The sequence below is a fragment of the Balaenoptera borealis genome (assembly GCF_965194805.1).
Source record: "Balaenoptera borealis genome assembly, chromosome: 16".
Classification (NCBI taxonomy): Eukaryota; Metazoa; Chordata; class Mammalia; order Artiodactyla; family Balaenopteridae; genus Balaenoptera; species Balaenoptera borealis.
In genome coordinates this window covers 32,481,006-32,499,042 of record NC_138872.1, presented here as the reverse complement: position 1 = coordinate 32,499,042, position 18,037 = coordinate 32,481,006, and the positions used below count along the sequence as shown (strand labels likewise).

Below are 18,037 nucleotides of genomic sequence, written 5' to 3'. Positions count from 1 at the left end.
CACCTTGTCGCAAGAATCAGTGCCACATTTTGTTGATCCATTAATGAGTTGATGGACATTTGGGTTGTTTCTAGATTTCAGCTATTATGAATAATGCTGCTGTGTACATTCATGTACATGTTTTTGTGTGATCATGTTTTTAATTTTCTTTGGTAAGTATCAAGGAGTGGAATTACTGGATTATATGGTAATTCTGTGTTTAAAATTTTGAGGAACTGCCAAACTTTTGCAAAGTGGGTGCATCAGCAATTTATGATGGTTCCAATTTCTCCACATGCATTATTGTCTGTCTTTGAGTATAGCCATCACAGTGGGTGTGAAGTGTGTCTTGTGGTTTTTATTTGCATTTTCCTAATGGTGTGGAGCATCTTTTCATGTGCTTTTTGGCCAATTGTATGTCTTCTTTGGAGAAATGTCTATCAAATCCTTTGCTCATTTGTAAATTGGATTGTCTTCTTATTGTTGAGTTGTAAGCTTTCTTAATATTTTTGACATATGAGTCCCTTATCTGATATATACTTTACAAATAATTTTTACCATTTTATGTGTTGTGTTTACTTTCTTGCTGGTGTCCTTTGAAACTTTGAGTTTTAAATTAAACTTTCTGAAATTTTAATTAAAAACTTCTGGTTTTTAATTTTGTTGAAGTCCCATTTCTCTTTTTTTGTTGCTTGTACTTTTGTTGTCATATCTAAGAAGATTTACCCCTATGTTTTCTTTGAAGAGTTTTATAGTTTATCTCATAGATTTGGGTCTTTGATCCTTTTTGTATATGGCGTGAGGTAGGGGTCCAACTTCATTCCTTTATGTGTGGATTTCCAATCATCTCAGCAACATTTTTTGAAAAGGCTATGGCTATTCTTTCCCCCATTGAATTGTCTTGGCACCCTTGTCAAAAACCACCTGACAAATGTTACGATTTATTTCTGAATTCTCAATTTTATTCTGTTGATTTATGTGTTTATCTGTATACCGGTACTATACTGTCTTAATTACCACAGCTTTGTATTGAGTTTTGAAATTGGAAAACGTGAGTCCTCCAGTTTGTTCTTTTTCAAGATTGTTTTGGCTATTCTATGTCCTTTGCATTTCCATTTGAATTTTAGAATCAGTTTGTCAATTTTTACCAAAAAGGCAGATGGAATTTTTGATAGTGATTACACTGAATCTGTAGATCAGTCTGGGTAGTATTGTCAAGAATTATATATATATATTTTAACATCTTTATTGGAGTATAATTGCTTTACAATGGTGTGTTAGTTTCTGCTTTGTAATAAAGTGAATCAGTTATACATATACATATATCCCCATATCTCTTCCCTGTTGCGTCTCCCTCCCTCCCACCCTCCCTATCCCACCCCTCTAGGTGGTCACAAAGCACCAAGCTGATCTTCCTGTGCTATGCGGCTGCTTCCCACTAGCTATGTATTTTACATTTGGTAGTGTATATATGTCCATGCCACTCTCTCACTTTGTCCCAGCTTACACTTCCCCCTCCCCATATCCTCAAGTCCATTCTGTAGTAGGTCTGCGTCTCTATTCCCATCTTGCCCCTAGGTTCTTCGTGACCATTTTGTTTTTTTTTTTTTAGATTCCATATATATGTGTTAGCAAGAATTATATATTTTTAATTGAAAAATTTCTTGAGAATATATGTATCTGCACTAGGAGCAATACATTCTGATATTTTCTTCTAGTCTGTTCCATTCTTTTATTTATTTTTTAATTAAAAAAGTTGTTGGCCCCAGCCCACTGCATTGATTTCTCTACTCTGGTGAGTCATTATCTGATGTTTGAAAAACATGCTTCAAGTCAGTGGTCCTTAACCTTGACAGCAAATTGGAATCAACTAGGGTGCAGTTGATCAGAATACAGCAAAAGCATAGAGGTTTTAAAAAATCTCCCAGGTGATTCCGGTGTGCAGCTAGGTTTTGAGAACCCTTGCTTTAAATGAACTAAAATGCAGATATTTACCGCTTTTAAAGACTTTGCATAGTTGACTAAACATACTGTGAGATCCTCTTGTGTGAAGCATTAGGTCACTTTGGTGAAGAATGTGTTAGAGAGGTCTGTGCACTTTCTCTCAATTTAATATGATCACTGATGTTATTCTCCCAAGAAATGATTTTGCTTTTGACTTCCTCGTGGGTATGTGTAGTTGTCCCTAGTCTGTACAGAGAGCAAGGATAGAGCGGAGTCCCTGGAGAGTGTCTGTTATTTCTCAGGAATTTTAGTGTTCTTTTTCTTTTTGTTCTAGGAAATGGCGTGATTTGAGAAGAATATGCAGGAAATTCACAGTGATTTTAGGGATTATGATATGGAGAACACAGAAGCTGTTGGTTAGAATCGCTCTTGAAGTATATGAAGCAATTGGTCAGAATTAAGATAAGAATTACTGGAAAAAGATCTGGAAGTGGGACTGGTGTCCTATCTTAGAGATATTAAGGAATATTAGGATTGTGGTGAAAACTCATACACAAAATAGTTTCGTTTACTCATTGATGATCCTTTTTTTTCTGATTTATTTGAAAGTGAAATGTCTGTGTGTATATGCATGCATACATATATGTTTATTTGTGTGTGTTTCAAAATAGAGATCATACAGGGCTTTTTTTTTTTTTTTTTTTTGCTGTGGTGAACATAATACAATGGTGAACAGCCTTGTACGGAAATTATATGCATCTTTCTGATTTTTTTTTCTTCAGAGTACATTTTTGGAGGGGATATCATTTGCATTTTTAAGGCTTTGATACATATGTAACATATATACCAGATACTTCTGCATTCAGGTTAGGGAATTACTGTTATTATTTAAACTTAAAAAAATTTTTTTAAACAATTTGGGTGAAGGATAGAACCATGTTTCTTTTGCTTTTCTTTGATAACTAGTGAGTTTGGAAGGCAGCTATGCTCACCACTATACCACCAACGCGATAACTAGTGAGTTTGAACACTTTTTAATGAGGTGTTTTTGCCATTTGTATTTTGTTTGGCTTACTCATTTCTTTCACCAATTTTTCTAGTCTTGTGTTCATCTTTTTCCTGGTGATTTATAGCAGTTCTCTCTTTTTTTTAAAGTTTATTTACTTTATTTATTTTTGGCTGCGTTGGGTCTTCGTTGCTGCGTGTGGGCTTTCTTTAGTTGCAGCAAGTGGGGGCTACTCTTTGTTGCGGTGCGCAGGCTTCTCATTGCGGTGGCTTCTCTTGTTGCAGAGCACGGGCTCTAGGCACATGAGCTTCAGTAGTTGTGGCTCATGAGCTCTAGAGTGCAGGCTCAGTAGCTGTGGCACATGAGCTTAGTTGCTCCGCGGCATGTGGGATCTTCCTGGACGAGGGCTTGAACCCGTGTCCCCTGCATTGGCAGGCGGATTCTTAACCACTGAGCCACCAGGGAAGCCCAGCAGTTCTTTTTATATCCAGGATATTAGCACTTTAATAAATGTTACAGATATTTTGCCCATTTTACCTTATAATTTTATTTTATGATGTATTCAAGACATACATTTTTTATTTGTAGTTCATTTTTCTTGGGGTTTTCAAAATAAAAATCTAATCTTTTTTCAAAGGAAATATTTTTCTTAAAGATGCATCAGAACATGATTTTGTTTAAAATATTTTTTAGATTTCAAATTTGCTTGTCTTTTAAAATATGCTTGGGATAATCAGCTGAATTAAAAAATAAAATTTGAACTTGAAGATTTTTCAACATCTTGGTCCCAATAAATGGGAACTTTAAGTGGTGTGGTCTGAAAGTTGGGTGCTCTTATTCTAAGCAGCCAGAAAGTGAGGCTAGGTGTCATTTATAAACTTTCCACTCAAGTTTTAAATTTCAGTACTTTTGGTGTTTAGTGCTTGTCCCTTTGGGCACATATGATGTCTATTTTGGGTTGATGGAGCTCTTGTGCCTTAATTCCTTACTTTTGCTCCAGTACTATTAAAAAATAAAATTTGAGACTTCTGCATCATACTTTGATAATAGCCTTATGTGACTCTGATGATATCCTTTGGGCTTTTTTCAAAAAATGGGCTTCCCCTTGTATTCCAGGTCTCTAGAAACACTCATCCTAACTACATTTTAGGGCTAACTCCTCGAGGTTGTGGGTGGGGAACTTAGTGTAGCAGCGGCATGGAGTAGGCACTAAGAGCCCTCTGCCATCCTGGCACTGTTTTCCTCTCCGTAGCTTCTCATGAGAAATGAGTCTGGTCTGGGTTCTGGTTATCTTGCTGCCTCTACTGGGTGTAAGTCTCTGCTGCGGGATTTCTAAACCCTTTGTGTTCATTCTCCCACCCTCCTTTGTTGAGCACCATCTTTGGGCAGAGTGCTGCGTCAGGCACTGGGGCACAGTTCGGGAGAAGCAGCCTGTCTGGGACTCTGGCATGACCATCTCCAGGTCTTCTCTGGCATGACCATCTCCAGGTCTTCTCTGGTTTTGAGTTCAAAATTTTGACTCCCGGGATTTTAATCTGATCATTATCTAATTGTGATCACTCCTAGACATTTTGGAGAGGTTTTAAGAGGTTGTGTTTTTTTTTTAAATTGAGGTATAGTTGATTTACAGTGTTGTGCCAATCTCCGCTGTACAGCAAAGTGACTCAGTTTTACACATATAGACATTCTTTTTTTTATATATTATTTTCCATTATGGTTTATCCCAGGAGATTGGATAAAGTTCTCTGTGCCATACAGGGAACCTTGTTGATTATCCATTCTAAATGTAATAGTTTGCATCTACCAACCCCAAATTCGCAGTCTATCCCTCTCCCCCTCCCCCTCCCCCTTGACAACCACAAGTCTGATCTCTATGTCTGTGAGTCTGTTTCTGTTTTGTAGGTAGGTTCATTTGTGCCATATTTTAGATTCCACATATAAGTGATATCATATGGTATTTGTCTTTCTCTTTCTTACTTACTTCACTTAGTATGATAATCTCTAGTTGCATCCAAGGAGGTTTTGGGTTAGTGTACATAAAACAGGCTTTTCAGCTTGATTGAGCTGGGCAGTGCTCATTCACACACTGAGGCACAGTCTACTAGGGAAAATGGAACCATTTGTGTTAGCCGAGTTTGAGTTACTATCACCACTGATCACTGCCATTGGCTTGTGATATTAACTTGGTCATTTTGCCAAGAATATAAATCAGGCATTACTGCCTGATTTAGGTAATTAGGTAGATTGGCAAGACCCCCATTTTTCTTGAACTAAGTTTTTATTATCCCATTTGTAGTCTGGGATTAAATAAGTGAAGGAAAGGCATCTTATTTTTTTTGAAATACAGTTGCAACTTAAGCATGTGGGCAAAAATTTTTAGTGACTCTTTTTGCATATGTATTTATGAATTTTAAACTTTTTTTCTAATCACAAATATAATACACATTCATAAGTAATGTATAAAACAAAAAAGCATAAAGAAATGACATCACCTGGAATCTGACACCCAGGGAGGATCACCGTTAATGTTTACGTAAGTGTCTATACTGCCTGGCTTTTCAAATAAGTGTAGTTTTTATATAAAAATGATATTCTGCCTGTTTTCCCCCCACTTAGTAGCAGATCATGACTATTTCCCCATGTCATCAGATAGTGTACTATAGAATGGCTTTGTAGTATTTTATCATAAAGTACTTTACTGTTATAATTTACTTAGACTTGTTCTACAACTAAAGTTAATATAATTATACTCATCTAGTTATTTTCTAGCACAGTGATCTTATTAGATATGCATTTTTTAGAGATGGATGTTACATATATTAAAATGATTTTGAGCAAAAACATGTGGCTGAAAATAATGGTGACTGTTTCTCTGATCTTGGAATGGAGAGGGACTTTCTAAGCATGAAAGTGATAGAAGAAATTGCAAAAAGATACTAGATTCGACTTAAGAGAAATTAATTTAAAAAATCCTTCATTTCAGGTGGTATAAACAAAATGGAAAAAGCAGTCTTTTGCTCTTTCTGGGGTAATTTTGCAACCCAACAAAGAGTTAATGTGCTTAATTTATAAGGAGCTCTTACAGATGAATAAGAAAAAAAACAAACCTATTGAAGAAAATGGGCAAAAGGCACTTACAGTTCATAAGAGAACTGTAGACATATGGATCAAAGAAATCAGGATTAAAACCAGATGTCATTCCTTGCATGTCATATTTGCAAAAGTTAAAAAAAAATCTAGGAATGGCAAGTGAAGTTAACATACAGTTTTCTTCTCTTGTGCTTTCTTTGTTAGCTTGTCAGTTTTTCCAGAAGAAATTGGGAAGGTTACCAATTTCCCATTTATTACCAGGAAGATTAGAAAATAACTGGCCTGTGAATTTGTCTGAGTCTGGCACCTTTCTTTGTTTTTTTTAAAATTTATTTATTTATTTATTTATTTATTGGCTGCATTAGGTCTTCGTTGCTGTGCGCGGGCTTTCTCTAGTTGCAGCGAGCGGGGGCTACTCTTTGTACTGGTGTGCGGGCTTCTCATTGCGGTGGCTTCTCTTTGTTGCCGAGCACAGGCTTTAGGCACGTGGGCTGCAGTAGTTGTGGCATGTGGGCTCAGTAGTTGTGGCACGCGGGCTCTAGAGTGCAGGCCCAGTAGTTGTGGCACACGGTCTCAGTTGCTCCGCGGCATGTGGGATCTTTCCGGACCAGGGCTCGAACCCGTGTCCCCTGAATTGACAGGTGGATTCCCAACCACTGCGCCACCAGGGAAGTCCCTGGCACCTTTCTTGTGAATAATTCTTTGCTTTTGTACTTTTCTGTATTTGTTTATTGTTACTTATTCAGGATCTCAAAAAACAGTTTTCTTAAAAAAATTGCTCATTTCATCTAGATTTTCAGGTACATACACATGTGCTTCTTTTATTAGTCCTTTAAAATATACAAACTAAATGTAAAAGCATGAAGAGTATACAGTATTTTTGTGTTTGCCCTTGTTTTCAGAAGATATTCTTTGTTATATTCAGCAAGTATCATAATTTTAATTGAAGAGGTTTTGTTTTTGTTTGTTAAATCAGGAGTAGGTGTTTTGTCAGCCTGTTTGGCATCTACTGAATTGATATAATGATTTGGCTACTCAAAGTTTCTGGCCTGTGAATGGTATTGGCCATTGGTTATCTCTTTCCTGATTCTGAAGTGTTAACATCCCTTTTTAAGGAAATGGTAAAATGCAAAAATGCAAAATGCAAAATGACAATAAATGCAAAAATAAATGCAAATGTATTTGCATTTATAAATTAAATAAATAAATAAAATGCAAAAATGACAATTCTGTATTATTCCTACCACATTTTTTTGGTGACTGTTTTTTCTCTAGGAAATCAAAGTCTGGAAACCCCAGCATGTAGCACTTTTGCACACCCCTATTAAGAAACAAGAGAGGACTTCCCTGGTGGCTCAGTGGTTAAGAATCTGCCTGCCAATGCAGGGGACACGGGTTCGAGCCCTGGTCTGGGAAGATCCCACATGCCGTGGAGCAACTAAGCCTGTGAGCCACAACTACTGAGCCCACGTTCCACAACTACTGAAGCCCATGCGCCTAGAGCCCGTGCTCTGCAACAAGAGAAGCCACTGCAATGAGAAGCCCGCGCACCGCAACGAAGAGTAACCCCCGCTCACCGCAACTAGAGAAAGGCCACTTGCAGCAATGAAGACTCAATGCAGCCAAAAAATAAATTAATTAATTTATTTAAAAAAAAAAAAAAAAAGGAAGAGAAACACTGTGAACAGTTTCCTGTGAGTGCGGAGTGGCCTTTGTTGGGGGAAAGTCGGGTGGCACGTCATTGTTCTCCCTCCATGTGATGTTTCCTCTGAAATGCTCTCAAGGGCCTGGGCTATGACGTCAGCCGGGTAGCCTTGTGTGCAAAGGGCAGGTTTTCATGTTTCCAGAGTACAGTGGAACCTACGAAGGGGAGGGGTGTTACAGGGCCACTTGACAGAAGTTCAAGGATGCTCACTTGATAACTCAGTCTTGTTTTTGTTGAGTGGCTCCTCCTGCTTAATTCCTTTCTCAAGATTCCTTTCTTAAAAATATGTTTGCATTTCCCCAATATTACTGATAGAACCTCTGACCCAATTCTGTGTTTTGATCTATGATAGTTGTTCAATAGCATAGAAAGTGAGTTCTTCCAAACACTCGTCTTACCAATCAGCTTAAAAAAATACTTTCCAAAAATAAGTATTCACAGAGTCATAGTACTTTCACTTTCAAAATTTTTCTGTGATTTGTCTAAATGATATTTTGTTAATTTGCAACTTTGCTATCATGGAACCTTTTTTTTAAAACAATATTTTTTAGCTTTTTAAAGGATTTATAAAAGAAGCATATGCATGTTGGAAAATAATTCTAACTTGTCAGAATTGGATAAAGCAAATTTTGAAAGTCATATAGACTCTTATGCCCCCTACACTCAAGGAATTTTGATGTTTAGCCATCCCAACCCATTCTTGTGTCCACAAATATGTTCTATGTAATTATACTTTTAATAAAAGTCAGATTATACTATACATGTTGTGCAACTTGCATTTTTCAAACTACAAAGTATATAATTTGTTTCACTAAAAATAAGATATTCTTTTAAGGCTTTTCTTGTTACTTTTTTCCATGTTCTTTCCACTATTCCTTTTCTTGACTAATCTTCACTGTTGGATACCTCCCTTTTGACTCTGTAAATTTTTAATAAACATAACTTAAAATAGATTTATGGTTATGAAGATTTTATTTTGGGAAGTAAATTACCCCCCTTTTTTTTTTGGCCTTGTATGCAAAGTATGTTTTAGAAGGAGAAAACCGTAATTTCTCTATTCATATTCTAATCATTTAAAATGACTAGTATTTTTTGTCCCAAACAGCAAAAGACCAATGTTTAGTTTCTGAAATTAAAAAAAAAAAAAAAAATACAGTGTCACTGGAGGCTCGTTGAAGCCTGGATGGGTATAACGCTGATGGCATTTGTGTGCTTATTTACCTAGAGTCATCTGTGAGTGGCAATGCTAAGTTGCCCTAGAACAAACAGTGAAGTTGAAAGATTCACAGCCTAAATATTTTCCAGTGAAGAACTTGTTGGTATCTGGCTAAACTATAGTTATCTCATGCGTTTTTTCTTTATAATGGAGGGTCAGGCTCATAACTGGTGTTGCATTCTGTTCCAGAGACGCTGCCTGAGTCAGGCTCTGGGTTTTTATTGTGAAATGCATGCATAGGTACAAGCATGTATAAAACACGTTCATTTAATAAACGATAAGATGAGTATCTGTCTACCAAGCTTAAAAAAACAGAACGTGACCCAGCTTTTTTGGAAGCACACCCCACCCCACAACGTACTGATACATTTTTAAGAGGCTTTAAAAGAAAATGATTTTTGAGTAATTAAGTCTTCTGTTTTCCCACAAATACAGTACCTGCAGTTTATTCTAGTGGTGACATTGAAGGCAATGTAGAGTCATAATGAAAGGTGAGGGTTCTGCTGTCACAGTCCTGATGGGCTCTGTCCCCTGTCATGTCACATCTCCTATAAGCTCCAGGACCTTGACCAGGAGGCCTCACCCCTTCTGGGTTTTCTTACCTATAAAGTGTGGGCCCAGTTTTTCCCAAGGGTTGTTGTGAAGATGGAATTTCACACATACGATATATAGTACAATGTCTGGCACATAGTGAGAACTAAAATCTTTAAAAAGTTTTTAAACATTGAGGCCCTGTGCTAGGGAATATGGAGTTAAAACAATTATCAAGGAAGCCCACTGGGTAACAAAATTGACTTCTTCTGGTGCTCTAAAATACTGTCTTTCAAAATATTTTGTGCAGATGGAGAGTTAATTTTTAAGGGACTGAAAAATTTGTAATCCTGCCCAGGGATGCATTAGGGCCTTGGAGATATTCCTTTAGAGGGAAGAATAATAAAGCAAGTTCCAGGATTGAGCATGGCCCTTTGAAAAGCAGACTGCATAAACCTCCTGCCAGGTTTATTATTACTTTTTATTTTGATTTACCATTTGTTTTTCTCTGGCTAGGTCTTAACTCCACTAACCGGGACTCCACATGCTGTTTTGAGCTTGGGCTTAGGCAGCACAAGGAAATGTAGCTCAGCAGCTTGTAATGGAAAGCATAAGGACAGGTCTGCATCTGAAACACGATCTTTCTTGTTCTGCATTTTGTGACAGAGTTGTGCTGACGGTCCTTTTGTGCTTGACTTTGCCCTTTCCACATGTCAGCAAAGGTCTAAATGCAATCCTGGGAATAATTGTTAGGTTAATGCTAATGATAAGGTAATACTTCTTTAAGGCTAAATTCCACATAAGTAGATTAAACTAGAAAACAAACAGGCACGGTCTTGCCACTTATACTAATTACAAGGTAGGAGGTAAATATTTTCATTTTCATTTACATGCTTTTGACTTTTTTTTAATCCACTAACATTTGAGTGCCTGTTGCTGTTGGGGTTCTTGGTCAGGGTCACAGGTGTGAAGCCTGGGGGTAAAGAAATTGAAGACCTATTCCCTCGCTCTTATTCAGGTATTCAGCAATTTAAGTAGTGAGACTAAGCACAAATAACATTACTAAGGAACATTCCTTTTTTTCTCTCCTTTCCTTCTACCATCTCCCTCACCCCAAAGCTTGATGGGCCTTTTGGTTATTTAAAAATTTTTGCTATTATAAATAATACTGCAGTGAAATTTCTTGTACATACTTTGGAGAGACTACCCATAAGTAAATTTCTAGCAGTAAAATTGTTGGGCACAGTGATAAGATTTTCCAGTTTTTAAAATTTTGATAGATATTGGCAAACTGAGGATTTGAGAAGCTGCAAGAATTTATACTCCTACTGATAAACATTCTCTCATTTTGTCTTGTCAAAACGAAATTTATTCAGTATGGTGAATGTCAGATACTACATCAACGGTATTTTTGTCTATTTAGTTTTAATTTTACATACAGTGAAATAAATTCACTAGGTGTACAGTTATAAGAACTTCCAAAAATGCTTAGAGGGAATCATTCCTTTTTAAAACATATTTTTTATCTTCTAATAGAAACTATCCTTGCTATTTTGAAAAATAAATAAAACTTGGGAAATTACAAAAATTAGGAAGAAGAAAATATCCTTGATCCTCTACTTAATGACATCACTGTGAATATTTTTGTGTATTTCTTTCATTCTTTTTGTTTTCTGTGTGTAGTTTTTTTTCCTTAAGCCATCATCATTAAATTGTATGTTTTGCATTCTTAAAAGTAATAATTGCTAAAGATAAGGGAGGTGAAGGGAAGGCAGCTGTGTTTGGGGATATCTGCAAAATAAATAGTCTCCCAATCCCAGAGTTTCAGTTACCATTTTTATATTTCTATTCACAAATCTCTTTCTCTGCTCTGTTCTTTCATAGAGCTTCTCTCAATTTCTGGTGGTCTTTGGTGGACACTTGTCAGATGTACATGCCACCACCAGCTCAAATTCAACACGTCCAAACTTCATTTATTACTTGCCTGTCAAATCCATTTACTTATTTCTGAAGGGGGAACATTCTTGTTCTCCCAGAGGTCATCTTTGACACCAAGTCTTACATCTTTCTTTTTTTTAGAAATCGCTCCCACTATCCATCCCTTTTTCTCCTTGTTGTTTCCATCGTCCCACTTGCCAAGATCCGTATAGTTGGATTAATGCAGTAGCTTCTGGATCTCCGATCTTGAGTATCCAGCGGTGGACTCTTGCTACTCTTATCACCTGTCCAGAAGCTCATGTGTCATAAAGCTGTGTTGCATTCACATTGAACTTTGGAGACTCCGAAGAGGGGTTTTCTTCCTCCTTCTCCTGCAGTGTGCCCTGGTTAGCCTGTTTTCATGCCTACCTCTGGACTGACTCCATGGTGGCCTCCTGCTCAGGACTCTCCATCCTTCAAGGCTGGTGCCAAGTCCCAGTTCCCAAAAGTCATTTCTGACAGTTTCAAGCCCTGTTGAATTCCTGCTTTTCTGAGCTCTCGTGCACTGTTTGATAATTAGGCAGTGTTTCTTTAATTCACTAGTTGTTCCAGTCTGTCCAGGTATATTGCTTTACATGTACTCCCATTTCCATTTCAGTGCTTAGACAGTTGTGGCAGTTCAGGAAGCTAGCCAAACAGTTGGTTTATTCCATTTTCTTTGAGACTATCAGTACAGATGCTAAAATATTGACTTCTTACTAAACTGAAAAAAAGAGAAGTCTTGATAGTACCTTTCATCATTGTTAACAGGAGCATATAGGGACTTCCCTGGTGGTCCAGTGGATAAGACTCCGTGCTCCCAGTGCAGGGGGCCCGAGTTCGATCCGTGGTCAGGGAACTAGATCCCGTATGCTGCAACAAGAGCCTGTATGCTGCAACTAAAAGAGCCCACACGCGACAACGAAGAGGCCACACGTGACAACAAAGATCCTGTGTGCTGCTACTAAGACCCTGCGCAGCCAAATAAATAAGTAAATAAATATTAAAAAAAAAAAAAAAGGAGCATACAGGTGAGAGTTCACTGCCTGGGCGTTCATAGCTGAGAGCAACAGCTCTGCCCAATCCATGGAGCCTACAGACTGGGTGCTGATTCAGGCGCATTTTAGAAGTTGATTGAATTGCCACAGATGTGGAGGGACTTGGATATAAACTGGATCAAAAACTGAGCAGGGAAGGGAAATTTCTATTTTATTGGAGGCTGATTTCTGAGAGGCCTCACTGTGTCTGGTAGTTCTGGTGTTTTTGGTTTACAGATTCTTCACGCGGTTGACGTCAGTGTCCTACTTTCTCGTTACTAAATATGTTATATAAAAATGCTGTGTTGTTTATAGTTTGATCAGTAGCAACAAGAGGAAATTTACCAGAGAAATTGGGTAGTTTTGCAAAACTATATAAGCACTGATGATGATTACAGAGCTTGCATAAGAAGGTAAGGAAGGAAGATTGTAATGGTTATATGAAAGAGATTCGAAGCATATTAGAACAACTCTGGCCTTTGCAGTTGGATATATTTTAAAATCAACATGTTAGTGTTGGATTAAGACCAACTGTCTATAAATTGTCTAAGTTGTTTGCTGACTTTCTGTTTGGTATGGAAAAACCTCATCAATAAATTTGTCCCATTCCCTCTGATGATAATTCCTTTTAAATACAGGTATTTTGTTTTAGGTTTGCCATGTAAAACCAGAACCTGCAATTTAGTAATTATAAAGCCCTTTTGGATTTGAGTAGTGTTTACCCTTGGATGGACCCTGTGTTTTATTTAGATTTCTTATGCTGGTTCTGAGCTTCTCAAAAAGAGCCTCTGACTCCCCTTTTGGCCTTTCAGCTTGTGCTTGTTACCATGTGGATTTCTGCTTTGACCTTTTTCACATCTGACTCCCTCCCTCCTCCCAGTGCTGTGAGTGAGAAATTAGGTTATGGCACTTGTTCCCCTCCATCATAGTGCAGGCTGCAAAGTTGATTACGTAGGATATGATATAGGGTTTGCTTTGATATTTGGACTAAGATATCTGGCCATGCCTTTGTTGTGTATATGTGTATTTGTAAAAAGGTGTCAGAACACACTCTTTGAATGGAGTCTGATTACCATGGTTATCTACTATGAAATAGCATTTACTTTTTTTCCTGATATCCATTTTCTTAGACTGGTGCTGTCTAATACAATTACAGTGGGAGTCACATATGTAATTTTCTAGTAGCTATGGTGAATAAAGTTAAAAACAGGTAAAATTTATTTTAGTAATACATTTTATAACCTAATGTATAAAAAACATTATTACTTCATGTAATCAATATAAAAATTAATGAGATTTTTACTTTTTTTTTCATGGTAACTCTTTGAAGTCTGGTGTGTATTTTACATATCTTAATTGGACTGACCACATTTCAAGTGCTCAGTAGTCATATGGGGCTGGTGACATTGGGTGGCACAGCTCAAGACCACATTGCTTTATCTACTGAGTTGTCAAGTTGTAAGCTTTTGGATTCTGGGGTATTTCATAATGTAAACCACTTCAATTTAAGGACTGCCTAATAAAATATACTCATAGTTGAGTGATGTTTCTATCACCCCTTTCTCATTTTTTTCCTGTCAAATGGAGAGGTTTCCCATTGCCTGAAAAATGTTTCTGAACCAATTTCACAATTAGATCGATTGATAGGCAGTATTTCTAGATGTTAATCCATTTATTCCCTCGCTTGAGAAGTAGAAAAAAAATTCTTAACATAGCATTTAAAATTTATATATATATATGTAATTTTTTTAAAGTAAGAAGTACAGTACTATTGTTAGATAAAAATGGCCTTTGGAAGAGTTGAAATCAGAGAATAAAAGGATATGAGGAAATACAGGAAAATCAGGAATCCCTGAACCCAGTAGGTTTGCAGCACATTAAGAACGCCTACCTTCTTAACCACACCTTTGGTTCCCTTAGTTACTCAGGTGCTCTCAGCAAATCACAGAAATGAGGAACTTAGGCATTTCGTTACAGGGAGACCTGTCTGTCCCCTGCTGTTTGGGGAGCGAGCACGTTGACTACATCAGTTGGGTGTGTTTCTTCAGTACTGGTTTTGAGTGCCTTAGCTTCTTTTTTTCTAGTTTGTGTTGCCTTCATATTTATTTCAGTATTGACCTTATGCAGTGATTTAAGGTTTAAAAAATTTGAAAGTGATACATATACATGCTAGAAAAATAAGAGGAAAAAAATCAGTTTTAATCCTGTCATCCGGAGAATGTGTTTTTCCTTCTGTGTGTGTGTGTGTGCGCGCGTCCACGCGCGCGTGCGTGCTTAAGTGTGTGTGGCTACAACTTTAATAGGATTGTCATGTATGTTTTGTAACCTGCCTTTTCCTCTACTCAGTGACACACTCAACACATTTCCATGTCAGTGAAATGTTATTACCAATTTTTAATCCCCATAATATTTTATTATAAGAATTAATCCATGATTTAACCAACCACTTTTCTATTTTTAGACATTAATAATTTACCTTCCAGTTTTGGATTATTCTAAGCACTATTTAGTGAACATTCTCATTTTGAAAAATTTGAGCCTATTTTAATTATTTTGTTATGATTAATTCTTTAAGAATAGAATTGTTGGGTCAAAGGTTAGGTGTATTTTTAGAGCTTTTGATTAATGTTGTTAAATGGCCATCTAGAAATGTTAAAGCCAATAATTACTCCCACTAGCAGTATATCCAAAGTGCTTTCCTGCTTAAGGGACATTAAAAATTATTTAGTAATTTTATGATTTGCTGAGTGAATTATAAGTAATACATTTTATTTATGCTCTTTTGGATTTCTCACATTTTTCACAAGAAAGCTTACACATGATTATATTCCCATCTGCAATATAGTGAGAATCACATTAAAATAAAAAAGGAATCTTGATGTGTTAGGAATTCTTACAGCCAAGTGGACTGCTTTTAAGTGTGTGTGGCTAAGGTGTCCTAAATCCAATTCATCAGAGAACCTGCCTTCCTGACCTGGTGGCTCTGGATAAATTTTGGGGTATATCCTTCTCTCTCTGAGATCTTTTATTTTGCTAGTCCAAACTTAGGAACCAGATAGATTCAGGAAAATGTGGATTCCTCACTGCATGAACTCAAGAAGATCATAGATTTGGATAAAGAAGGATACTTAGTATGAATTGTGTCATTGCTTTGGAGGGAACAGTGAAGGAAGGTGAGCAGTTTGACTTGGATTTTGAGAGGTCTGGAAAGGATTTGCTGAGGAATTGATCATTTAAACAGAGATCTGAAGTATGAATAGGAATTCTCCAGATGTTATAGCATTCCGGGTAGTGAGAATAGCAGGCTGTGTTCTCCAGCCTTGATGCCTATCAGTTTTGAAGTTCACATCAGTCTGTGATACCATCCTCTCTTTACTTTTTGCCATCATCTACCAACTTCTTGGCCATTACGTGCCTTGGATGTTGGCTCCTGGCTTGCTATGTTTCTTTCCACTGTGTCTTATAACATCGTCTCTAAGTTGTTGGTTTATCCAGCCTTCAAACCTCACCCTTCCTTTACATTATCTTTTCCGGGGAGTTTTACATCCAGTTCACTTCAGCTTTCTTGGGCCTTGTTATCTCCCAGATGATACTTTGGGAACCTTGAGCTTGGAGACTCTCCCCTCTGCACACATCCTGTCCTTCCTAGCTCTCATTTGTTCTCCTCCAGCGGTCCTTGTTCCTTGGGCACTTCGGTGTTCTCTGGCTTCCTCTTGCCTTCCCAACCCTTCTTACCTGCTGTGGACTCCGGGGAGTCTCTTGACTGTCATCTCACCAACACCTTGATTTTCTCATTCTCTGAACTGGCCCCATAACTTGCCAACTTTCGTCAGTGGCGCAGTCCTACTTGTTTAATTTTTCTGTCTTTTTTTGTTAGTTGCACTCTGCTGGAGAGAAATGGGATAACAAGGTGACTTTCTCCTTTACGTATTTATAAGTTTTGGGCTCAGCTAGATCCTTGACTTTTTTTTTCCTTTGTCAGTAATTTTACTCATTCCTTTCCCATATCTCATCCTTGGCCTCCTTCCTCTCCACCATGACCTCCACTTTTTAGTTCATTAAGAAAATAAGTCATCAGATAAGTGCTCCCTCAACTTCCTGTCTCATTGAGTGTTGAGTAATAGTGACTATCTCTATACATCTCTATCCACTTTATTCCACAGAGGACATGAGGCAATCACTACAGACAGTCTGTGTGGGCCTGTTGTTACAGATTCTGAAAGTTTTCCACCCAGGATTACAGAAAAACTGCTTATTGCTCCTTGTTGGTATACTTAGAACTTCTGATCTTTAGTTTATGGAGAGGTGTTTGTGTTTTCGCAGAAAATAGGATTTTAGAAGTGACACAGCCCTTGGAGAGGGTGGATTAAATCACCTCCCAAGATGACAGAGCTCATTCGTGGCACAGTCTGGGCTGGAATCTCCATTAGTAGCCTTTCCTTATCCAAAATAAAAATACTTTATTTTTTCCCCCCTTGGAGGGGGGTCGGATTGGAGGTGAAGAGTACATCAGATTTATTTGTAATTAAAAATAAAAAAGTTAGTGGATATACATGGAACAAAATTCAGAAAGTACATGAAGACAGATATGGAAAGTAAGTCTCCCTTCTGTCTGCTCCCAGTTTCCCTCTCTGGAGGCAACTGCTTTTACCAGTTTTTGCATGTGTTTTGTGTGTACTTCTGCAGTTTCTTTGTTAGAATTTTGTTTTTAATTGGGAAATTTCAAATATAAAGAAATTGAAAGAATGAACCCTCATATGTCAGATACCCAGATCTAATAAGTCTAAACACATTGTCTTTGCTTTAGGGTTTTTTTTTTTAAATAAGAAAATAAAACATTTTAAATATCCTTTTTGTATCCTTTGCTAATATCATCTCCCTCCCTCTCTCTCCTAGAGGTAACTTTGCAGTCCACATGTTTACTTTTGTATTACATGTTTCCATATCCGTAAGCCCACGTACAATATTGACTGATTTAAAACCCATAATAAAAGATCTCATGTGGTATGTGTTCTGCAGCCTACTTGCTCATTCAGGTATGTTTTCAAGACATGTTGATCCAAGTGGCTAGAGTTCACTTGTTTTAACTGCTCTGTTTTATTCCACTGTTTAAACATACCAGAACTTAATTTTATATTCTCCTATTGATGTGTTGGTTGTATACTGTTAAAATGGGGTGGAGTATGCTGAGAAGTGGCATTGCTGAATCATAGGTCACACACATCTTCAACCCACTGGATGTTACCAAATTGTTCTCCCAAGTATTTGAACCAATTTACGTTTCTGGCAGCAGTGGTAAAATTCCTGTTTATCCGCAGCCTTTCTAACACTTGGTATTATTAAACTCTTTTACTCCTGCATTATCTGATAGGTGTGAAATGATACCACATTTTAATAGGCATATTCCATGGTTTGTTTATCCATTCACTAGTTAAAGGTGATTGTTATTTCCAGGTTTGGGCTATTGTAAACCACTGTAAACATTCATGTACAGATTTTTGTTTGAGCAAAAGTTGTCATTTCTCTGGGTAGATACCCAGGAGTATATTGCTGGGTCTTAGAGTAAGTGTATG

At 37.3% G+C, this 18,037-nt stretch overlaps 1 protein-coding gene across 3 annotated transcripts in view; it reads left to right on the top strand.

Annotated features, from left to right (window-relative positions):
* SLC23A2 (solute carrier family 23 member 2) overlaps positions 1–18,037 on the top strand; it is a 141,888-nt gene that overhangs the window by 11,380 nt on the left and 112,471 nt on the right. The gene's annotated exons all lie outside the window — the stretch shown is intronic.